The 21,878-nt window shown below is 45.9% G+C and overlaps 1 protein-coding gene and 1 pseudogene across 2 annotated transcripts in view; one reads left to right on the top strand and one right to left on the bottom strand.

Annotated features, from left to right (window-relative positions):
- The window catches only part of LOC115832302, a 71,511-nt pseudogene extending 54,476 nt beyond the window's left edge, over positions 1–17,035 (bottom strand).
- The window catches only part of SLC16A14 (solute carrier family 16 member 14), a 34,689-nt gene continuing 29,537 nt past the window's right edge, over positions 16,727–21,878 (top strand). For both annotated transcript variants that reach the window (XM_003274718.2, XM_030803904.1), the window contains exon 1: positions 16,727–17,172. The gene's annotated coding sequence lies outside the window, so the exon portion shown is untranslated. The remainder of the gene's footprint in view (positions 17,173–21,878) is intronic.

Raw genomic sequence — 21,878 nt, 5'->3', positions numbered from 1 at the left:
TTAGATTGGATGAGGTGTTGGCAAACTTTGTCTGAAAAGGAGAAAATAATAACTATTTTCAGCTTTGCACACCGTGACACCATGTGGTGTCTATTGCAACTATTTTGTGCCATTATAGCACAAAAGCAGCCCTAGGCAATAAATAAGTGGACACTGTATTCTACTAAAACTATTTCCCCCAAATGGGTATCAAGCTGGATTTGGCCCAATTTGCTGACTCCTGGTTTAGTTAATCTCCAACATCTCTTTTGACCCTTGGATACTGGCAAATTAACTTTTAGAATGCCAGCACTCCCCAATGGTGGTCCCTTAACAATTTGAACACTAGCCTGGAATTAGTTTGCAATCCAGGCCCATGAGAATGGACACAGGTGGGCCCCCAGTGGGGAGAGTCAGTGTGCAGAGGAAGAGAAAGAGTTGCTGGAAACTCTGGTCCTGCTTGACTAACAGGCTGTACATGTCTTAAAAACAGAGATGGTCTCTATGTGCCCAGCTTCTATTCCAGCCAATCTCCCCACTGCCCACTGCCAGCACCCCCCCGCCCGCCACCCCCAGATGCAGTTCGGAAACAAGAACAGTGCTATTTGCTTCCACCACCCTGTGTGTTGAAATGAATGACACAGATGCATGTTCACAGCAAGAGCAGAGGAAAGGCCAATTTCATCCTCCCAGTAGTAAGGCAAGTTGAAAGCCAAAACCTGCTAACCCCTAGAGCAGGAACCTTCACGCTGTAGATTTACTTGGGTGTGCATTCAACGAGGAGAGCCTGCACTCTAAGGGCCACTGAGATGGGGCCTGGGGAACCGCAGAGGAATAAACCAGCTCTCAAAGGGTTAATAACAAGGAGAAAAACTGAGCACATCAGCATTTTTTTCCGTTTGGCTTTTTAAAAATTCTTTCCATCTACTAGCTTTATTTTATGCCATACCAAACTGAGTCAGTGGCATAGGAATCATCTAAGGATAACATGTGCATTTTAAGGAAAATAAAAAATTGGGGGCAGGAGCGAGCCTTCACTGCAAAGATATTATCCATGGTCAGAAACTTGAGATTTTTGTTCCCAAATTCCATAGATTTTAGGAGGTTCTTCCCAAGTTGTGCAGTCTCTTCCCTGCGACGTCACCCGGCAGACTCTGCCACGCAGCTGTCCAGCTCCCATAGCCTCCACTCATCCACCAGACTCAGAAACCTGTCCAGTGGCCCCTGCATCATGGTATTCACCTTTTGTCTTCTCTGTTCCTGTTTCTCTGTGCCACACGGAATGAGAGACTGGGGGCATGCAAGCATCTGGGCTTTTGTGGGGTGTAGTGTGTCCATGTGGGGTACAGTACATCCCTGTGGGGAGGCGTAGCTCTCTCCTGCATTAGGCCTGGCAGGTAGACCCTGGAAGGCTTACACATAGCAGACACTCAAAAACTATATATTTGCACCAAATGAATTTTTTGTTTTTTGAGACGGAGTCTCACTCTGTCGCCTAGGCTGAAGCACAGTGGCTCGATCTCAGCTCACTGCAACCTCCACCTCCCCGGTTCAAGTGATTCTCCTGCCTCAGCCTCCTGAGTAGCTGGGACCACAGGCACGCACCACCACACCTGGCTAATTTTGGTATTTTTAGTAGAGGAGGGGTTTCGCCATGTTGGTCAAGCTGGTCTTGAACTCCTGACTTCAGGTGATCTGCCCACCTCAGTCTCCGAAAGTGCTGGGATTACAGGTGTGAGCCACCACACCCAGCCTTGCAGCAAATGACTTAACTCAGTACATTTAAATGTCTAAATGTCTAATACACCGGGCATGGTGGCTCACACCTGTAATCTCAGCACTTTGGGAAGGCAAGGCAAGAGGATTGCTTGAACCTGGGAGTTTTAGACCAGCCTGAGCAACGTAGTGAGACCTCATCTATATTTTCTTCAAAAAAATGTTTAAAAAGATAATAAAATATAAATGTATAACATAGAATTATAGCTATTTTGTACAGCAATTTTAGGCATCCCAGGAGAGATATTCAAAATATTTCATATCTGGTAAGGCAAGATCACCCACCAATCAGAACAAACCCAGCCTTGGCAGGAGGCAGGTAAGGTGTAGCAAAGAACCAGGAAGCAGCTATTTACCTACTGACCAGTCATGATAGTCATGCGTCAACATTTTCATACCCTGTACGGCCATAATGGAAATACCAGCTGGGCATCAGCCCTGCTGTCCTCAAAATAGACTAGAAGACAGTTTGGGACAGATCACAGGGGACTGAGAATATTGTCCTTAACTATTATTTTCCCAATGTATGAAGAGCCCAGGGCTGGAGCCCAGGACGTGCAGAGGCCCGAGGCCTAACTGATGGGAGCTGAGGCTGAGGGAGGGGGGTGAAGTGGGGGCAAAGAGTGCTTCAAATGGGAGGGCTTGATTCAGCAGTGTGGGCCAGAGAGGTACGACATTATCTGACCCTTACTTCTGAAATGCCCATCTGTTCTAGCTGGGTGACCAACAGTAATGTTACCACTAAGACACTGGGGACTCGGGAGATGGGCAAATTGAATGGAGAATGAGGAATGTAATTTTCAGCCATCTAAGGTAAAGGGTGTGGGAGAGCCAGCTGGACAGGAGTAGGGGACCAACTGACCTCACAGGCTTGAGGGGTAAGAAACCACCTGGAGAGGAACTGCAGGAGGGAAAAGATGGGCCACTGCTTTGGGAACTGACTGGGCTCCAAAGACACTTAACTTACTTTACAACGTTGCTGTGGACTGACCTTGTGTACAGACAGTCCTGAGGTTCTGAACTTCAGTCCTTTATGTTAAGACTTCTCCTTTCTTCTCCTTTCCTGATCAGAAAATGGCTCCCTCCAAATCCCATCCTCTCACAAACCTTTGGGTTTCCTGTTAAATTTAAACAAAACATAGAGATTATCTACCAAGAATCTCAAATGCCCTGAGAGAAACTTCAAGAGAAGAACACACCCTTCTCATTGCCAAGGTGGAATTTCCAAGGAAAAGGGAACAGGGGAGCGGTGGTTCTGGACTGAACAAGTAAAAAGATGTTTTTCCACAGCAACTTGGTTTTGCCGTCGGCAACTAGGGAAAGTTTGATTTCCAGAGAAGGAAGTAGAGAACAAGATCAGCAAACCACAGAACGCTCTCCAAGGCCCCAAGGAACACCATGGGATCCTCAAACACACCCAACAGCAGTGAGTGTGAGTGGCCCAATAAGTCCGCAGGTATGACGGGATACCTACTCTATGCCCCGTGCTGCACAGAGAATCACATGTGTATCCTTTCCCCCTAGAACTCAGAACCATGAATCATCCTAATACAAGGCACAGGGGCCATGTGTGCGTCAGGATTCCTGCACTTGCATAGGATGAACTGCAGCTCACACTGGCTGAAGAGCACGTATCGGTTCAAGTAACAGAAAAACACAGACAGAGATTCTAGAAAGCAAGGCTGGACCCAGCAGCTTAAATGAGGCCATGATTTCTTCATCTCTCCAATTTTTGGCTCTGTTCTGTTTTCACTGACTTTAACTTTAGATAGGGGTGTGCTCCCATAAGGCAGTAAAAGTTTCCCCCAGCATTTCGAGGCTTAGTTTCTATCAGGTTGGCAAGCCCAGCACACAATGCCTCTTCCCCAACAGTTATAGTCAAAGAGCTGAGATTTGAGGTATAATTGGCCTGGTTTGGGTCATAGTTCTATTCCCAAGCCAATTTCTATAGTCAGAAAAAAAGAATGCCCTGACAGGATGGGCCTGGGATCCTGTAAAAGCAGCTCAACCCAGCCGGGCACAGTGGCTCAGGCCTGTAATCCCAGCACTTTGGGAGGCCAAGGCAGGTGGATCATCTGAGGTCAGGAGTTTGAGACAAGTATGGCCAACATGGTGAAACCCCATCTCTATTAAAAATACAAAAATTAGCCGAATGTGGTGGCACATGCCTGTAATCCCTGCTAATCGGGGGGCTGAGACAGGAAAATTGCTTGAACCCGGGAGGCAGAGGTTGCAGTAAGCAAAGATCGTTCCACTGCACTCCAGCCTGGGTGATAGAGCGGGACTCTGTCTCAAAAAAAAAAAAAAAAAAAAAAAAAAAAAAGCAGCTCAACCCTTATCAGAGATGGCTCACCATGGGGAAAACCAGGTTGCTGTTAGTAGAAGAAAAGAAGATGTGCACTGGACAGACAGACGAAAACAGCAGAAGTGTTCCACAGAGTACGAGACAAATCCCATGGGTTCACAAAAGAGGTCCTGTTCATTTTTACCTGAGCTGGGCACAGTGGCTTACGTCTGTAAACCCAACACTGGGAGGACAAGACAGGTGGATCGCATGAAGACAGGAGTTCAAGATCAGCTTGGCCAACATCGCAAAAACCCATCTCTACTAAAAATACAGAAAAATTAGCTGGGCATGGTGGCAGGCACCTGTAATCCCAGCTAGTCAGGAGGCTGAGGCAGGAGAATCACTTGAACCTGGGAGGTGGAGGTTGCAGGGAGCCGAGATCACACCACTGCACTCCAGCCTGGACAACAGAGCAAGACTCTGTCTCAAAAAAAAAAATTGATCTAAGAGATGTGGCCACGAAGGAGCTAGCTTGAGTTGAGTCATGACCAAAAAAAAAGAAAGAAAAAAGAAAAGGATTATGATAAATAAAAAAGTACAGTAGAAGGAGATCCCGAGCCAAGGAAAAAGCACATGGAAACACAAAGCATAAATGTCTCCTGGAAACTGAGGGCAACCCACTCAGCCTGGAACAGTGACAACACAGGTGTAGCAGAAGAGGACGCTTGAAACGTGAGCTGGGTCAGGTCAAGGAAGCCTTTAAGCACCTGGTTAGGGAGACAGGGACACCTGTTCCTCAAACCAACTGTAGCCTGCAGGAACCAGGGACATGTCTCTTGCAATTTTTCCCCCACTTAAAATGTGTACTCAACTAAAGGCAGCATGCTTTCATGGTTGACGCAGGGACTGTAGAGCTGGACTGCTTGATTCAAATCCCAGCTCAGCCACTTCATAAACTGGGGCTTCATAAACTGGGGCAAGTTCCTTAACCGTCTGTGCCCCTGTTTCCTCACCTGAAAATGAGAAAATAATAGCCTCTCCTTTGTGGAGGTATTGTGACAATTGAATAAAATAATTCATAAAGATGTGAGAATCAAGCCAGGCTCATTGTAAGCATGGTCAATTACTCTTCTTAGCGAGCACACACCAATGGTGGGCCAGTGGAGAGGCACCTCCAGCCGGCTGGCACCTCTATGTAACCTACTTCGCTCAGGATGGGATTAGTCAATGCCCACACTCTAAGCATGGGCCATCCCTCCAATGCCACTGCCGTAACCAACTTTTAAAAACCCAATTAGCTTAGCAGGCATAGATTTAGACCTCCATCCTATAGCTAATTAGAAGCTCTGTGTTCTTGGGCAGGGAAGGGTATACCAATGCTTATATTTCACTGGTTTTTATTCGGTGGAAAGCCTACTTTGTCATTGGGTACCCCCAAACATCATTATTTTCAATTCAGCCTTTTTGAACTTATTCAGTTTCTCCAGGGAAGAATCTTCTAGTCTCCTTTTTGGGAAAATAAGCCAGGCTGCCCTCCTGGGAACAGGAGAGGTGAAAGGTTAGTGGTGGTGTCCTACCACTTAGTATGCCCCACAGATCTCTGGATCCTCAGCTCCACCTTCTGCCCTGCCTGATATCTGAATCTGGACCCTCTCTGGTTCAATTTCTCCAGAAAATAAACACCCTGTGAGGCTAGGGGATGAGGAGTTCTTGGCTAATTCTTCTGATGCAATTGGTCTGGAGTTTGGCCTGACTGTCTGGATTTTTTTCAAAAGCTCCCAGGTGTTCCAATGTGTAGCCAAGGCAGGGAACTATTGCCTTAAAGCAATGCCTGCCACATGTCAGTTATTTGCCTACCACCTTGCTGAACAATTACTTACTTATCACTTTCTTTAAATGAAATCAGGTTTAACTTAAATTTTGTTTTGATAAGACAAATTTTTTTTGTCTTATCATTTATGTAAATGGAAAGCAAGTCTACCACTTGTAAATATGGAAAAGAGCAAAGAAACCTCCTCGTCACTCCCCTCACCCTACTTTGTTTTATTTTATAACGCTTAGCACCTGAAATACTGCCTGTTCCACTCTCCCTTAGAATGCATACTCCATGAGAACAGGAACTCCTGTCAGCTTGTCCGATATAGTATTCTCTGTCACCCAAGACTCACTTGGCCCTCAATAACTATTGTTAAATAAATCAATAAGAGAAACCACAAATAAGTACATAAAAACAATATATGGTTATTAAATTCCAACTAGGTAGGGCTACTTGTTGACGATTCTGAATCTGAAGACTGCTCTCTCTCTTAATAAATTAGAGGTGTCAAAGACTCCACCCTGGCTTTCTCCTTGAGTATTGAATGAACTGAAAAAGAATTGCACATGCACGTGTTTATTACTGATATGTCAGCACCTAGACACCTGGTGTCTGGCACCTTGTAGAAGCTCAGTACTCTTTTAAAATGCCTGAAGGAGACCTAGTGTTAGTTACTGCTAGTCAGTGTGGGTATAAAATCACCAATGCTACCAGTTCACCCTCCAGAAGATACTGCCTCAAATCATTCTGACAGTCCTGATACCCAAGAAGCACACCCTCCTATTTTTGCAGCCAGTATAACCTCTATGAACAATGTCCTTCTCCGTCCTCTCACCTCTATACGTATTGAGGGGATCAAATCATTTGTTTGTTTGTTTGTTTGTTTTTGAGACGGAGTCTCGCTTTGTCGCCCAGGCTGGAGTGCAGTGGCCCAATCTCGGCTCACTGCAAGCTCCGCTTCCTGGGTTCATGCCATTCTCCTGCCTCAGCCTCCCGAGTAGCTGGGATTACAGGCACCCGCCACCACGCTTAGCTAATTTTTTTCTTTTTTTGTATTTTTGGTAGAGACAGGGTTTCACCGTGTTAGCCAGGATCGTCTCGATCTCCTGACCTCGTGATCCACCCGCCTCAGCCTCCCAAACTGCTGGGATTACAGGAGTGAGCCACCACCCCTGGCCGGATCAAACCATTTTTTTCATCCTTCCCATTGGCAGACCTCTTTCCATGGAGGTTTAAAACCCCATGAACTGCGTTCAATTATGATTTTTGTTTTACCGCAAGTATTCTGAAGGCCCCACTGTGGCTCAAGTATGTGGGACTCCAGGCTAGTTACACATCCATATCAGTGCTGTCCTTCCTTACAGTGAATCCAGATGACTATGTTTTATTAGGAGCTGTCAAATCACCAACAAACACAATAATTTGGTCCTCTCATCCCAAGGTAAAAGTCACTGAGGACTAGGTTCAAGATTTAGCCATCCATGCATGACAAGAGTTTTGAGAAAACTAACCCTAACTAACTAACCCTAAGTTCTCTTGCCGTTGTTTGGCCATCCTGGTCCCTAGGGAGCTAGTCACACAATAAATTGGGAAGCAGCACACGGCTTAGTTAGGCATTTTTATGTGACACCACCCCTCCCCCATGTCTCACCTGATTATCCAATCCCACGCAAGAGAGGAGACCATACAGAACTATTTAAAAGCCTTCTTCGGGAGATCCACTTCTCTGCAAATGTCCCCACTCCTCTCTGCTGAGCAGCCCTCTCCATGCTCAGCAGCAGGTTTCCCTGCTGAGGCAGAGGAGCCTGATCCACCCATTCCTTTCCCGGGAGCCACAGGTGGGCTCAGCTTCCACCAATAAACTGAGACCCATAAAAGGGGAGTGGAGAGAGGTAGGGAGGGCAGAAGGAACCAAGAGGAATAGAGAGGTGTTAAGTGTGAGAAAAGGAAAGTCCTTGTAGCTTTTCTATATTTTCTTTTATGCTTTCTTTTTTTTTTTTACTTTTTTAATTTAAAAAAATTATGCATACTTAGTGGATGTGTATATTTATGGGGTACATATTTTCTGGGACTGCATAAGATCGGAAACCAAATGCTGGGAAACAGGAAAAGAAAAAGCAGTTAGATTAGCCAGTTTCCTGCAGCATTGTTAATGAAGGTCACAATAGCACTGTTGGATACTAAATGGAATTTGGCACTGCAAAAATTCAGCTAGAAAATAATAGCTAACACCCATGGGTGCTATGTGCCAAGGATCATTCTAAGAGCTTTTCATACTTTTAAAAAATTGTTTTTTACTCCTAAATACTTCAGTGAGCATTTCTTTTTTTAAAAAAAGACAATTCTCTTACATAACCACAGTACTGTAATTGTTAAAATTTTAAAAAACTAATAGGCTTATAGTGTTATTACCTAATCTCAAGACCTTAATCAGATTTAGCCGATGGTCCCACCACAACTGGTAAAAGCAACCCTGGATCATGTGTTGCCTTTATTTGTCATTTCTCTCATGTCTCCTTGAAGCTGGACTCTTCATGAATCTTTGCTTACTCTTGGTGATGCCAACCTTCTTGGGAAGGATAGGCTAGTTATTTTGTAGAATGTCCCTTAATTCAGCTTTGTCTGATGTTTCCCCATGATTAGACTTACGTATTTTTTGTCAACGATCTCACAGAAGGGCTACTGTGTTCCTCTCAGTATATCTCATCAGGAGGTACAGGTCAATGGACTTCATATACTCTTTTTCTTGAGACAGGGTCTCACTCTGTTGTCCAGGCTGGAGTGCAGTGGCTCACTGCAGCCTCAACCTCCTGGACTGTGGTGATCCTCCTGCCTCAGCCTCCCTTGTAGCTAGAACCACAGACACATGCCACCATGCCCAGCTAATTTTTTCATTTTTTTGTAGAGACAGGGATCTCACTTTGTTGCCCAGGCTGGTCTCAAACTCCTGGACAAAAGCAATCCTCCTGCCTCAGCCTCCCAAAGTGCTGGGATTCCAGGTGTGAGCCACTGTACCCAGCCTTCACATACTTTAAATAATTTACTCCTCACAACAACTCAAGAGGTAGGTATTATTATTATTCTTAAAATATATTTATATTTTTATAAAATAAAATATAAATAAAATTTATATTTATTATTTATAAAATAATAAAATATTGTTAAAATATTTATATATTTTATTATTGTATTAATATTATTAATCTGCTATGGTCTGAAAGTTTGTATCCCCCCAAATTCATACATTGAAACCTAACCCCCAAGGTGATGGTATTAGGGAGGTAGGACCTTTGGGATATAATTAGGTCATGAGGGCATAGCTCTTATGAATGAGATCAGTGTCCTCGTAAAAGAGACCCCAGAAATTGCCCTTGCCCCTTCTATCACGTGAGGACACAGTGAGAAGATTTTGTCCATGAACTGGGAAATGGGCCGTCACCAGACACTAAAATCTGCAGCACCCCGATCATGGACTTCCCAGCCTCCAGAACTGTGCGAAATAAATGTCTGTTGTGCATAAGCCACCCAGTTTATGGTATTTTGTTATAGCAGTCCAAATGAGCTGAGACATTTTCATCTTACAGAACATGACAGTGAGATGTAGAGATGCTAAGTAACCTCATTAACAGATAAAGAGGTGAGTGGTGAAAGCTGGGATTGCAGTTCAGCAGTGAGGCTCCAGGCTTTACACTCTTAATGACTAATATATGCTGCCTCTCAAGAGGGCTCTCATGTCAGGCAATTCTCTCTCTGAGGTGGAATAGGCCTGGATGACGCTCTTATCACTACTTTAGAAATAAGTCCCCTAATGATGCGCCAGGCACAGTGCTATCCATGTGTTGTCTTATTTAATCCTCACAACAACCCTTTGATGTAGGTGCTGGTATTACACCCACTCCAGCGCTGATGCCAGGCCAAGTACACACAGATGGAGGAGCTGGGCTTTCGGTCTGGCTGACCTCGGAAACAGCTCAACTCTGTGCGTTCTTGGCTTTCACCATAAATGCTCTGCTACTTCGCAACAAGGAAGAGGAGAGCTCTTTATTTTCATAATCACTGATTACACAGTCCTAAAAGTTCTCTAATGCTGGTATTTGGTCTTGGCAATACGTTGATATCTCCTGATCCTTTCTTGCAGAGGAGACAAAGTAGGCCCAGCTGGGGACTGGCCTGGTGAACCAGGGTTACAGAATCTGCCTGGGCTGTAAGGCCCACTGGTGTTCAGGGAGATGTCTTTTCATGTATTTAGGTCTTTATTTTCATTTAGTAATGCTTTGTAATTTTCAGAGTACAAGCTTGGCACTTCCTTTAAGCATATTCCCAATTTTTAAAATTCTTGTTGATGTTATTGTAAATGGAGTTGTTAGTGTATAGAAATATCATTAATTTGCATACACTGATCTTGTATGCTGCAACTTTGCTGAATGCACTTCTTAAGTCCTATTTTTGTTAGTGGATTCCTTATGTTTTCTGTATATAAATCATATATCTGAAAATAGAGATAATTTTATTTTCTTCTTTCTATTCTGGATGCCCTTTCTTTTTTTAATTTTTAATCTTTTATTTATTTATTGCCTAATTCCCCTGGTTAGAACCTCTAGTACTATATTGAATAGGAGTGGCAAAAGTGGATATCCTTATCTTGTTCCTGATCTTTAGGGGAAAGCATTCAATCTTTCACCATCAAGTATGATGTTAGCTGTGAGTTTTTGTAGATGCCTTTTATCAGGCTGAGGAAGTACCCTTCAATTGCTAGTCTGTTATGTGTTTTTTTAAATCATGAAAGGGTGTTGTATTTTGTCAAATACTTATTCTGCATCTATTAAGATGATCATATTATTTTGATTTTTTCCTTTTTTAAAATTTTTATTTATTTATTTCTTTTTGAGAAAGAGTCTCGCTCTATCACCCAGGCTGGAGTGCAGTGGCATGATCTCAGTTCACTGCAACCTCCGCTTCCTGGGTTGAAGCGATTCTCCTGCCTCAGCCTCTTGAGTAGCTGGGACTACAGGCACATGCCACCACACCCGCCTGGATACTTTTTGTATTTTTAGTAGAGAAAAGGTTTCACCATGTTGGCCAGGCTGGCCTTGAACCCCTGACCTCAAGTGATCCACCTGCCTTGGCCTCCCAAAGTGCTGGGATTATAGGCATGAGCCACCGCACCAGGCTGTTTTTCTTTTTGTTGTTTTGTTGTTGTTGTTGTTGTTGTTTTAGATCTTGCTCTTTCGCACAGGCTAGAGTGCAGTGGTGGGATCAAAGCTCACTGTAGCCCCAAGCAATCCTCCCACCCCATCCTCCTGAGTCGCTAGGACTATAGGCCCACACCTCATCCTTTATTCTATTGATACTATCTATTACATTAATTGATTTTCAAATACATACCAACCTTGCATTCCTGGGATAAGTCCCACTTGGTCATAGTGAGCTCATTTATTTTTATTTATTTATTTATTTATTTATTTATTTATTTATTTATTTTAGAGGCAAGGTCTTGCTTGGTTACCAAGGCTGGAGTGCAGTGGCACCATCATAGTTCACTGTAACCTCAAACTCCTGTGCTTAAGCAATCCTCCCACCTTGGCCTCCTGAGTAGCTGGGACTACAGGTGCACGCCACCACACCCAGCTGTTATTTTTAATTTTTGTTTTGTAGAGATGGGGCCTCACTATTGAGGTTGCCCAGGCTGGTCTTGAACTCCTGGCCTCAAGCAGTCACTCTGCCTTAGCCTCCCACAGTACTGGGATTACAGGGGTGAGCCACCACGCCTGGCTAAGTTAATTGTTTTTAATAATTAAATAAGTGTCCATGAAACCAGCACAACAATAAGGCACATCTAATCATACCCATCCCTTCTCCCTGTCATCCCTGACCTAAATCCCATGTTCATCTTTCCTTGCTTCCCTTTCTGGATAGTTGCACTGCACCTAGATGCATTCCAAAAATATTTGGTTTAAGTTTTGTAATTTTGCACAAAGAGTATTATGCTTTTTTCTACTTAATATGTAATTTCTAAGATTCAAACATATGGTGTGTTAATGGAGTTGATCCTTTTGATTGCTGTATAATATTCCATTGTGTGACTACTATGTATGCCACATTAAAATAGTAATTATGTAAGCCATAACTATATATCCCATGTAACTATTAAAAATAGTAACTATTAAAAGAGTAACTATGTATGCCATATTAAAATAGTAACGGGTCCAAATCTGAACTCCTAATATCTCCCCCAAACAAGGTCCTCCTGCAGACTTCCCATCTTTGTTAACGTCAGCTCCATTCTTCCAATCACTTAGGCCAAAACCTTGGAGTCATCCTTGACTCCTCTTTCTCTCACACATTCAATCTGAAAGCAAATCCTACAACTCTGCCTCCAAAGTATATTCAGATCCAATTTTGTTTTACAACCTTCATTGCCACTTCTATGGTCCCAGTAGCCATTGTCTCTCCCTTGGATTATTGTAGTCATCTCCTAACTGATTTTTCTGCATCTGCTCTGTTGTCCTGCATCCTCTTTCCAATCTAGTAGCCAGACATATCTTGGTGAGTGTCACGTCACCCCTCTGCTCAACTCTTATTTTTTTGGAGACAGAGTCTCTCTCTGTTGCCCAGGCTGGAGTGCAGTGGTGCCACCTCAGGTCGCTACAACCTCCACCTCCTGTGTTCAAGTGATTCTCATGTCTCAGCCTCCCAAGTAGCTGGGATTACAGGCGTGCACAACCACGCCCAGCTAACTTTTGTATTTTTGATAGAGACAGGGTTTCGCCACACGGGCTAGGCTGGTCTCAAACTCCTGGCTTCAAGTGATCCACCCACCTCGGCCTCCCAAAGTGCTGGGATTACAAATGTGAGGCACCGTGCCCGGCCCACTCTGCTCAGCTCTCCAGTGGCTTCCTGTCTCTGAATAAAAGCCAACTTTTTTTCTATGATTTTTAAGGCCTACAGACACTTCCCTCTGCCTCATGGCCTTTGCACCTGTTACTCTTCCTGCTAGGATGAGCTTCCTCCTGTCATTCTCATGGCTCATTCCTGCACTTCTTGTTGATGCTTTCTCTCCCTTCTAAAGTTTCCCATCACAACAACCTTTCAATTTCCCTGTCCTTGCCTAATTTTTTGTCTTAGTTTTTGTATATATATGTATGTATATATATACATATATATAGAGAGAGAGAAATAAATACATATACACATATATGCATTACATATATATAACTTGTTTGTCTTGCTCACTGGAACATATACTTAGTGCAGAAAAGCATTTGTGTTGGTTTTGTTCATTGCTGTATCCCCACCACTTCATAAAATCACATCATACACGTTCAGCAAATATTTGTTGAATGAAAAAATAAACGAATAGCTATAAAGTAACTACTAGCACGTATGGTTCACGGATAAAGCATAAAAATGAGGCCTTGCTGAAATCTGAAAGTAAATTTATGAGGCACCCAGGAGCCATGACCAATGTCATCTCAGTGTGGTGGTTCTCACGAGACTCCAGGCTGCTGAAGGCTGCTATCAGCCCTGCAACCTCCTTCTGTCCCCACAAGCCATGCTGAAGTCCGAAATCCCTGGAGGCTGGTTTGGGAGCAGGCAAAGACTGAAGATACCTGCCAAGACCAGATGTAACTAACGTCCCCACTTGGTAAAAGCATCTGCACTTAAGGAAAGATAAATCCAGTCATAGGGAGAATGCTGGGTGGGCACAGACTGACCCCCCAAGCCAAGAGGTGGCATGGATTTGGGTACAGCACTGGATTTCTGGCCCTGTGTAAGAGAAAGCATTTCCTTCCTCCTTCATAAAACTTTGCCTGGCTGTGCAGCGTGTGGCTTGCCCTGTGATTTCTGATCACACTTGCATTTCAGGCACATGTGTTCTGGATTCTAGTCTTTGATCTCCCACATTAAACTCAGAGGAGTGGGGAAGAGGACCACACTGAGAGACAGAGGATATTCTTGGTGACCATGTGGGTTGTGGGTCATCTTTCCATCTGGGCTGGCTATGACAATGAGGCAGTCACGGTGACACTTTAAGGCATTTCTCTAACCCCTTCAATGTTCTGTGCTAGCAACTTCCTCAAAAGCTAATTCTATCCCACTCTGTGCCTATTCTATACCATTAAACCACCAAAATTAAGGCTGGTCTCAAGCTCCCAACCTCAGGCAATCTGCCCACCTCGGCCTCCCAAAGTGCTGGGATTACAGGCCTGAGCCACTGCGCCTGGTCTGATAGTGGATTTCTATTTATTTAACCGAGACATACCAACTTATGGGTCACAGTCCTCTTTGCTTTGGGCCTGTCCTCAATCCACCTGTGTCACTGAGAGACCAACAGACAGGTAAGAGCAATGAAACTTATGAGGACAAAATAATTGATCAGAAAAGCCTTCATGGTCCAGAGTAGAAGCTTCTCAGAGAGCCAATTAAAGACTGCCTGGGTGTGTGGAGGTGGGATGAGGATTACAAAGCAGCACAAGGAAAGTTTTGGAATCATTTGATTGAGGTAGTAGTTCCACAGACATGCTGTAACTCATCAAATTGTACACTAAATATGCATAGTGCGTACAAGATCCATCCTACCTCCATATGCTGAAACTCATCAAATTGGACACTAAATATGCACAGTTCATATGAGATCCATCATACCTCCATAAGTGGGCAAGTTTTCAGAGAAAAAAAAAACAGACTTAAAAATCTTACAGACTTCTTTTCAAACAAAATAGATCATTGGGAATTGAAGTGCTTGTCAGGAACCCTAATCTTGCTATCAAAAGTCTGCTTGAAATGAGTGGATATGAGAGGCACCGCCCAAGGGAACACTAACCATCCAGTTGCCCGTGTTCTTATTAGCAAAAGTAAGATATGTAAACCACTGAAGCCTAGCACCTCATCAAAATGCCCTCACTTGGCCACAATTTCTCACAATTTTCTCAAAATTTTTTTCTTTTTTTTTTTTTGAGACAGAGTCTCACTCTGTCGCCCAGGCTGGAATGCAGTGGCACGATGTCAGCTCACCTCCCAGGTTCAAGTGATTCTTGCCTCAGATTCAAGCAATCTCATGCCTCAGCCTCCCAAGCAGCTGGCATTACAGGCAGGCGCCACCACACCCAGCTAATTTTTGTATTTTTAGTAGAGACGGGGTTTCACCATGTTGGCCAAGCTGGTCTTTAACTCCCAGCCTCAAGTGATCCACCCACCTTGGCCTCCCAAAGTGCTGGGATTACAGGCGTGAGCCACTGTGCCCAGCCTCAATTATTTTTAAATCAAGAGTTGATATAAGATTAGCTGGGCATGGTGGCACACTCCTATAACCCCAGCTACTCGGGATGCTGAGGCAGGAGAATTGCTTGAACCTGGGAGGCAAAGGTTATAGTGAGCCAAGATTGCCACTGCACTATAGCCTGGGCGACAGAATGGGATTCCATCTCAAAAAAAAAAAAGAGAGAGAGTTGATATAAGAAGTAGCAATATAGGCCGGGTGCAGTGGCTCATGCCTGTAATCCCAGCACTTTGGGAGGCTGAGGCAGCCAGATCACTTGAATCCAAAAGGTCAAGACCAGCCTGGGCAACATAATGAGACTCCGTCTCTATAAAAAGTCAAAAAAATTAGCCAGGCATGGTGGCGTGCGCCTGTAGTCCCAGCTACTCAGGAGGCTGAGGTGGGAGGATCGCCTGAGTCCAGGAGGTTGAGGCTGCAGTGAGCTGTGATCATGCTACTGCACTCCAGTTTGGGTGACCGAGCAAGGCAATGTGAAATACATGTGAATTTTTTTTTCAAAGAAATGAAAAAGAAGGAAGAAAAGAAAAAGGAAAGGAAGAAAGAAGGAAATCTGTGGTAGGCAGAATAATGGTCTCCCAAAGATGTCCACATCCTAATCCCTGGAACCTGTGAATTTGTTACCTTACATGGCAAAAGGGGAATTAAGGTTGCAGATGGAATTAAGGTTGCTAATCAGCCGACCTTAAAATAGAGAGATTATCTGGATTATTTCATTAGACTCGATGTAATCCCCAGGGTCCTTAAAAGTGGAAAAGGGTGGGGGCAGAAAAGAGGAGACAAGGCAATGTGAGTATGGAAAGAAGACAAAATGACGCAGCAGTGCTGGCTTTGAAGATGGAGGAAGAGCCACCAGCCAAGGAATGTGGGCGGCCTGCAGAAGCTGGTGGCTCTCCCCTACAGCCACGAGAAGGAACACAGCCTTCAAGGTGCCAACACCATGATCTTAGCCCAGTATGACCCATTTCACACTTCCGAACTCCAGAACTGTAAAATAGTGAATTTGTATGGTTTTCCTCTGCTATTACTGTGGCAGTCTATCACAACAGCAGTAGAGAATTACTGCAAAACCTTCAGGTGGGAAAAAACAGCACAGGCTTCATCGACTCATGCATTCACTTCAATAATACAGAAAACTGTCCAAGGCAAAGCACTGTGTTGTGTGCCCTGCTGGGAATGAGGTAGGGAGGCATTGAGATGAAAGTTGTGCCTGGTGCCCACGAAGGTAGGTAATGGATGTGCAGAAAGAGCAGGGAGAGGTGGGACCCAGGGTGGAACCAAGAATGAGGGACTGGCCGGTCACGTTGGCTCAGCTTGTGATCCCAGCACTTTGGAAGGCCAAGGCCGGAGGATCCCTTGAGTCCAAGTGTTCGAGACCTGCCTGGCAATATAGTGAAACCCATGTCTCTAAAAGAGAGAGAATAAGGGACTTTGAGTCCTCTTTGGCCAAAAATATTGCAGTGAGGGTCTGTTTCATCCCTTCTCTCCCATCTCAGAGAAATGGAGGCTACTGCTAGTCTCACTTGCATCCTAGATTAGATTTCAGGACCTTTCCTCCAGTGATAAATGTGCAGCGCCTTAGCGGAACCTCAGCCAAAGCTATAAACTTCAACCGGCCACAAGAGTGTGCATGTGAGGTGACTGCATTTTTTTTCCCCTGCCAAACCAGAATTAGCCGGTATAGGAATGAACGAGCATGAAGATTTGAAATTGCTCCGATTGGAAGGAAGCCCAGGTTAGGTTTGGGCACCTCCAAACGCACCCTTTTTAAAGCTACCTGGACTGAGGCGTCGAGCTTTCAGTTCCACCAAACGCTCACCTGGCCTGGCAGCGAGCGGCGGAAGAGCCCGGGAGCCCCTCACAGAGCGCACCGAGCCGGGAGGAGAGCTGAGCCGCAGGCACCCGCATCTCCAGGATGATAGGCGACGTTGCAACAAATCTCTACATCCAGCAGCTCAGGGGGCTCCAAGCAGAGCAGCAAGTTCTAGGATCCGGGCGTGGAGCCGAGTGAGGCCGCAGCCCAGCGGGCCTCGGGCGGTGAGTATCCGAGGCCGCGCGCGCCGCGGGCCTGAGGAATGGAGAGGCGCGGGGGGCATCGGAGCCTAGGTTTCGGATGGCCGCTGCACCTCAGGGACCCCCGGGAAGGGGCAGCCCCAGCCCAAGGAAGGCTCGGGAAAGGCTGCCCGGGCGGTGGAGAGCGAGGCTGTGCCGGGGGAGGTGGTAGTGCCAAGGCCGCCGCGGGGGCTCGGGAACTGCGGACGGGCAGGGTAACCGGCGGTTCAGGGCAGACCGCCAGGCGGAGCTTGGGGACGCGCGCCTTGCTGCTCAAGCTGGCCGGGGCCCCGCGAGCGTCATCCGGGGCACCCCCGTCCGGCTGGAGAAGCGCGCTCTGCCCAGAGCCCAGCCTCGCTGTCCGGCTGCTCTCTAGGCCCGTTTGGGACTCGAACTGGACAGTGATGAGGCGCAGAGCGGGGGACCTGGGGCTGCGCCTAGGGACTTCGGGGGTTGCGGATGCCTCTCTGCACAGGCTGTGGTGCTGCAGCCGGCCCAGCTTCCCCGCGGGGCTGCTGGCTTCCGAACGCGCCAAGGGATGCGGGGTGCCCGAAGTGGGGATGTGGTCTCGCGGTGCCGAGGGAGCGGGAGCACCGAGCGCGGGAGGGGGCGGGCGCTCGAAGGGTGGGGCGCGAGGCCGGACCCCGCGGGCACGATCCCGCACCCAGGGCGCGCAGAGGTTGGGCCCCCTTAGCGCTTGCTATCGAGGCTCCTCAAGAGAGGCTGAAATGGGGTGAGAGACCGGGGACGGCCATTTCGGGGCTAAACGCTGCCAAGACCATGACGATGTTTTAGGAGCTGAACTCTGCATTCCAATTAAGCCATTTTCTCCCTGAGGAAAAGTTGATTCGCGCTCATTAACAAGGATGACTGAGGGCCATTATTGGGGATTAGAGAGATTCTCCTTTGCCTTGTCTGGCTTCTTTGTTTGCGTGTGCGTGCGTGTGCGGCTGTGTGTGTGTGTGTGTGAGAGAGAGAGAGAGAAGAGAGGGGAGAGAGGGAGTGTTGGGGGTGGGAGGAGGTAAAACAGGCTTGGGATCCTGCAGGCCTGGGTTCCGATTTGGTTTCCACAGCCTGCTAGTTTAACCTCTCTAAGCTTCATTGCTCCCATTTGATGGCTCAGATTCTTCATCTGTAAAATGGGGACATTCATGCCAATTGGACTGGATCGAGCTGGAGAAGCCACCAAGCACAGTCCCTGACCCAGAGCGAAGCATGTATGTGTTGAGTCCTCCTAATTCGGTGTGAATTTTTCGGTTCTGTTTTTCTCCTGTGCTGTCTGCACCAGCTCAGCTCAGCTCCCCAGCCTTCTCTGCGGCAGCCTCTTCAGCCTGCTGGCCGCAAGCGCGCCCTCTAAAGGCCCCAAATGCCCTGTACACACCAGGTGAAGAGCGCGGAAGCGCCTGCAGAGCAGAATTAAAGGTGAACCCCGCACTCACCTGCATGGGTTGCAGAGCCGCTACCACCACGCTCTGCGTAGCTTTGGGGAAGACTGTAATTTTAATTTTAGCTTCGTGCTTCCCGCTTTCCTTATGTGTAATGAGCTCACCACATGCAATGTAATGACAATAGCCAAATTAAAAATGAATGACTTGGCCCAGCGCGGTGGCTCATGCCTGTAATCCCAGCATTTTGGGAGGCCGAGGCGGGTGGATCATCTGAGGTCAGAAGTTCGAGACCACCCTGGCTAACATGGCGAAACCCCTTCTCTACTAAAGATACTAAAGATGCAGTGGCACACACCTGTAGTCCCAGGTACTCGGGAGGCTGAGGCAGGAGAATCGCTTGAACTCGGGAGGCGGAAGTTGCAGTGAGCCGAGATCTCACCAGTGCACTCCAGCCTGACCGACAAAGCCATACTCTGTCAAAAAAAAAAAAAAGATTTCTTGTAAAACTTTCTTCACTACTGTAGAAAATTTAATTTTGTTCTAATATCTGAAACACCCTAGAAGGATCTGTTAGTTTCATTTCTGCCTATTATCACGTAAATATGTAGCTGACCCAGTTTCATAGCCTATATATGTTACCGCCCATTTACAATTTCTTTTTCATCGTCTATGAACTCATTTGGGAAGAATGGAAGGCTGACTATTGCTCCCGTAATCTTCCCATTTTCTTATTTCACCCTCTTCATAATGAAGCCCTAATATTTTTTGTCAAGCTTCCAATAGCAAGCTTGCTTAGAGTGGGTTACCTTTCACTTCTTTTTTCTTGAGGTAGTCTCATTCTGTCATCTAGGCTAGAGTGCAGTGGTGCCATCTCAGCTCACTGCAACCTCCGTCTCCCAGGTTCAAGCAATTCTGCTGCCTCAGCCTCCTGCATAGCTGGGAGTATAGGTGCACACCACCACACTGGCTAATTTTTATATTTTTAGCAGAGAAGGGGTTTCACCATGTTGGCCAGGCTGGTCTCAGACTCCTGACCTCAAGTGATCCATCCCCCTCAGCCTCCCAAAGTGCTGGGATTACAGGCGTGAGCCACCGTGTTCTGCCACATTTTACATATTAATCCTTAGCAGAAGCCCCGCATTCACTGCCTCAGTGTGCCACATGCATATCGTCATTTTACATGTATGTCAGGATGGAGAAAATGTAAGGGAGCTTGAAGGCCCTATGGTGGACAAAGACATGGAGCCTGGGGGTACAGATACACCCTCTAAGTTCTCCCTCTTTCCAGGTGTGGAGTGGGATTCTAATACTCAAATTATTCTTATATCTTATATAAATACATATATAATTATACATGTATAGAATTATATGAATGCTACAAGCAATCTTGGAGTTGGAGGGATAAACATTTGTTTTTCTGTTGTCTTTTGTTTTCATTAACTAGTTGGTCTAGAAGTTAACCATGAATAGTCAAAACAGTACTTTTGGAGAGATTTAAGTGTGAAATACAAATGACTCCATTGCTCAGCACACCTATAGCGGCCTCCTGAGAATCCAAAAACTTTTTGGGCCAGGCATGCTGGCTCACACCTGTAATCCCAGCACTTTGAGAGGCCAAGGCATGTGGATCACTTGAGGTTAGGAGTTCAAGACCAGCCTGACCAACACGGTGAAACTCCATCTCTACAAAAATACGAAAATTATCTGGCATGGTGGTGCGCACCTGAAGTCCCAGCTACTGGGGAGGCTGAGGCAGGAGAATCGCTTAAATCTGGAAGGTAGAGGTTGCAATGAGCCGAGATCATGCCACTGCACTCCAGCCTGGGCAACAGAGTAAGACTCCATCTCAAAAAAAAAAAAAGAACTTTTTGCCCCACCCCTGCCTGCCACCAGTGCTACGCATTTGATACTATATTCTATATGCACCCTTGAGCCTCTTGAATAAAATTTGTCCATTAAATGCTATTCAGTGTCACTTATTTATGAACAAACTGGAAATATCAAGAGCAGTTTGATGGCACCTACATCTCTTCACCCATAAATAATTCAGTAAGAATATAAAGTTCTTATCATTGATTTAGAAAAGTGCTTAATATTTCAACCCATGGGCTGAAAAACTATAACTTTTTGTTGTTGTTGTTGATTGTTTGTTTGTTTTGAGACGGAGTTTCACTCTTGTTGCCCAGGCTGGAGTGCAATGGCGCAATCTCGGCTCACTGCAATCTCTGCTTCCCGGGTGCAAGAGATTCTCCTGCTTCAGCCTCCCGAGTAGCTGGGATTACAGGCATGCGCCACCACACCCGGCTAATTTTGTAGTTTTAGTAGAGATAGGGTTTCTCCATGTTGGTCAGGCTGGTCTCACACTCCCGACCTCAGGTGATCCGCCTACCTCAGCCTCCCAAAGTGCTGGGATTACAGGCATGAGCCACCACGCCCGGCCTAAAAAACTCTTTTAAATTTGTATTACTTCAAAGCCTTCCTTGGTTGTAAATGAACTTCAGGAAAATGCCACGTATTGTTGTTTCATCATATTAAACATAGCTGAGCATTTTCCCATGGATAGCAAAATGACATTTTTATGAGCTATTCACACCTTGTGTCAAGCTGCCTGGTTCTCCTGTTTCTGGCTCCTCAGGATTCTGAACACAACAGAGGCAGAAGGAAGACAACCACCAACCATCCCTTCTGAACCCTCTCTGGGCTCATCCACTGGCCCTTTGACAATGCAGCTCTGCCCTGCGCTGTGAGCTTTGGAGAGCAAGGGCTGCCCCATCCCTTTCTAGCACCAAGCAGACTCAGACATTGGTGACAGATACACACATACACAGACACACATACACAGACACACACACATACACACACACACACACACACACGAGCCTGAAACCCAAGACAGACTGGAAGACATCCCAACAGAGGTCATTTTGTTTTGTTTTCTCTTTTACAAGTCAGCCACTAATTTACCTGGAGGTAAGAGGCTGATCCAGACAATATATAAAAGATAGGCTTTTATTTTCTTGTAATACAGGTAATATGTATCTATTGAGGAACTTTTTTTTTTTTTTTTGAGACAGGGTCTCACTTTGTCTCCCAGGCTAGAGTGCAGTGGCACGATCACGACTCACTCCAGCCTTAACCTCCCAGGCTCAAGCAATTCTCCCATCTCTGCCTCCAGACAGCTGGGACCAGAAGCATGCGCCACCACGTGCCTGGCTAATTTTTACTTACGGAGATGAGGTCTCACTGTTGTCCAGGCTAGTCTTAAACTCCTAAGCTCACATAATCCTCCGGCCTCAGCCTCCC

Source organism: Nomascus leucogenys, chromosome 22a (genome assembly GCF_006542625.1).
Source record: "Nomascus leucogenys isolate Asia chromosome 22a, Asia_NLE_v1, whole genome shotgun sequence".
NCBI lineage: Eukaryota > Metazoa > Chordata > Mammalia > Primates > Hylobatidae > Nomascus > Nomascus leucogenys.
This window is presented reverse-complemented; position numbering and strand designations above follow the sequence as displayed.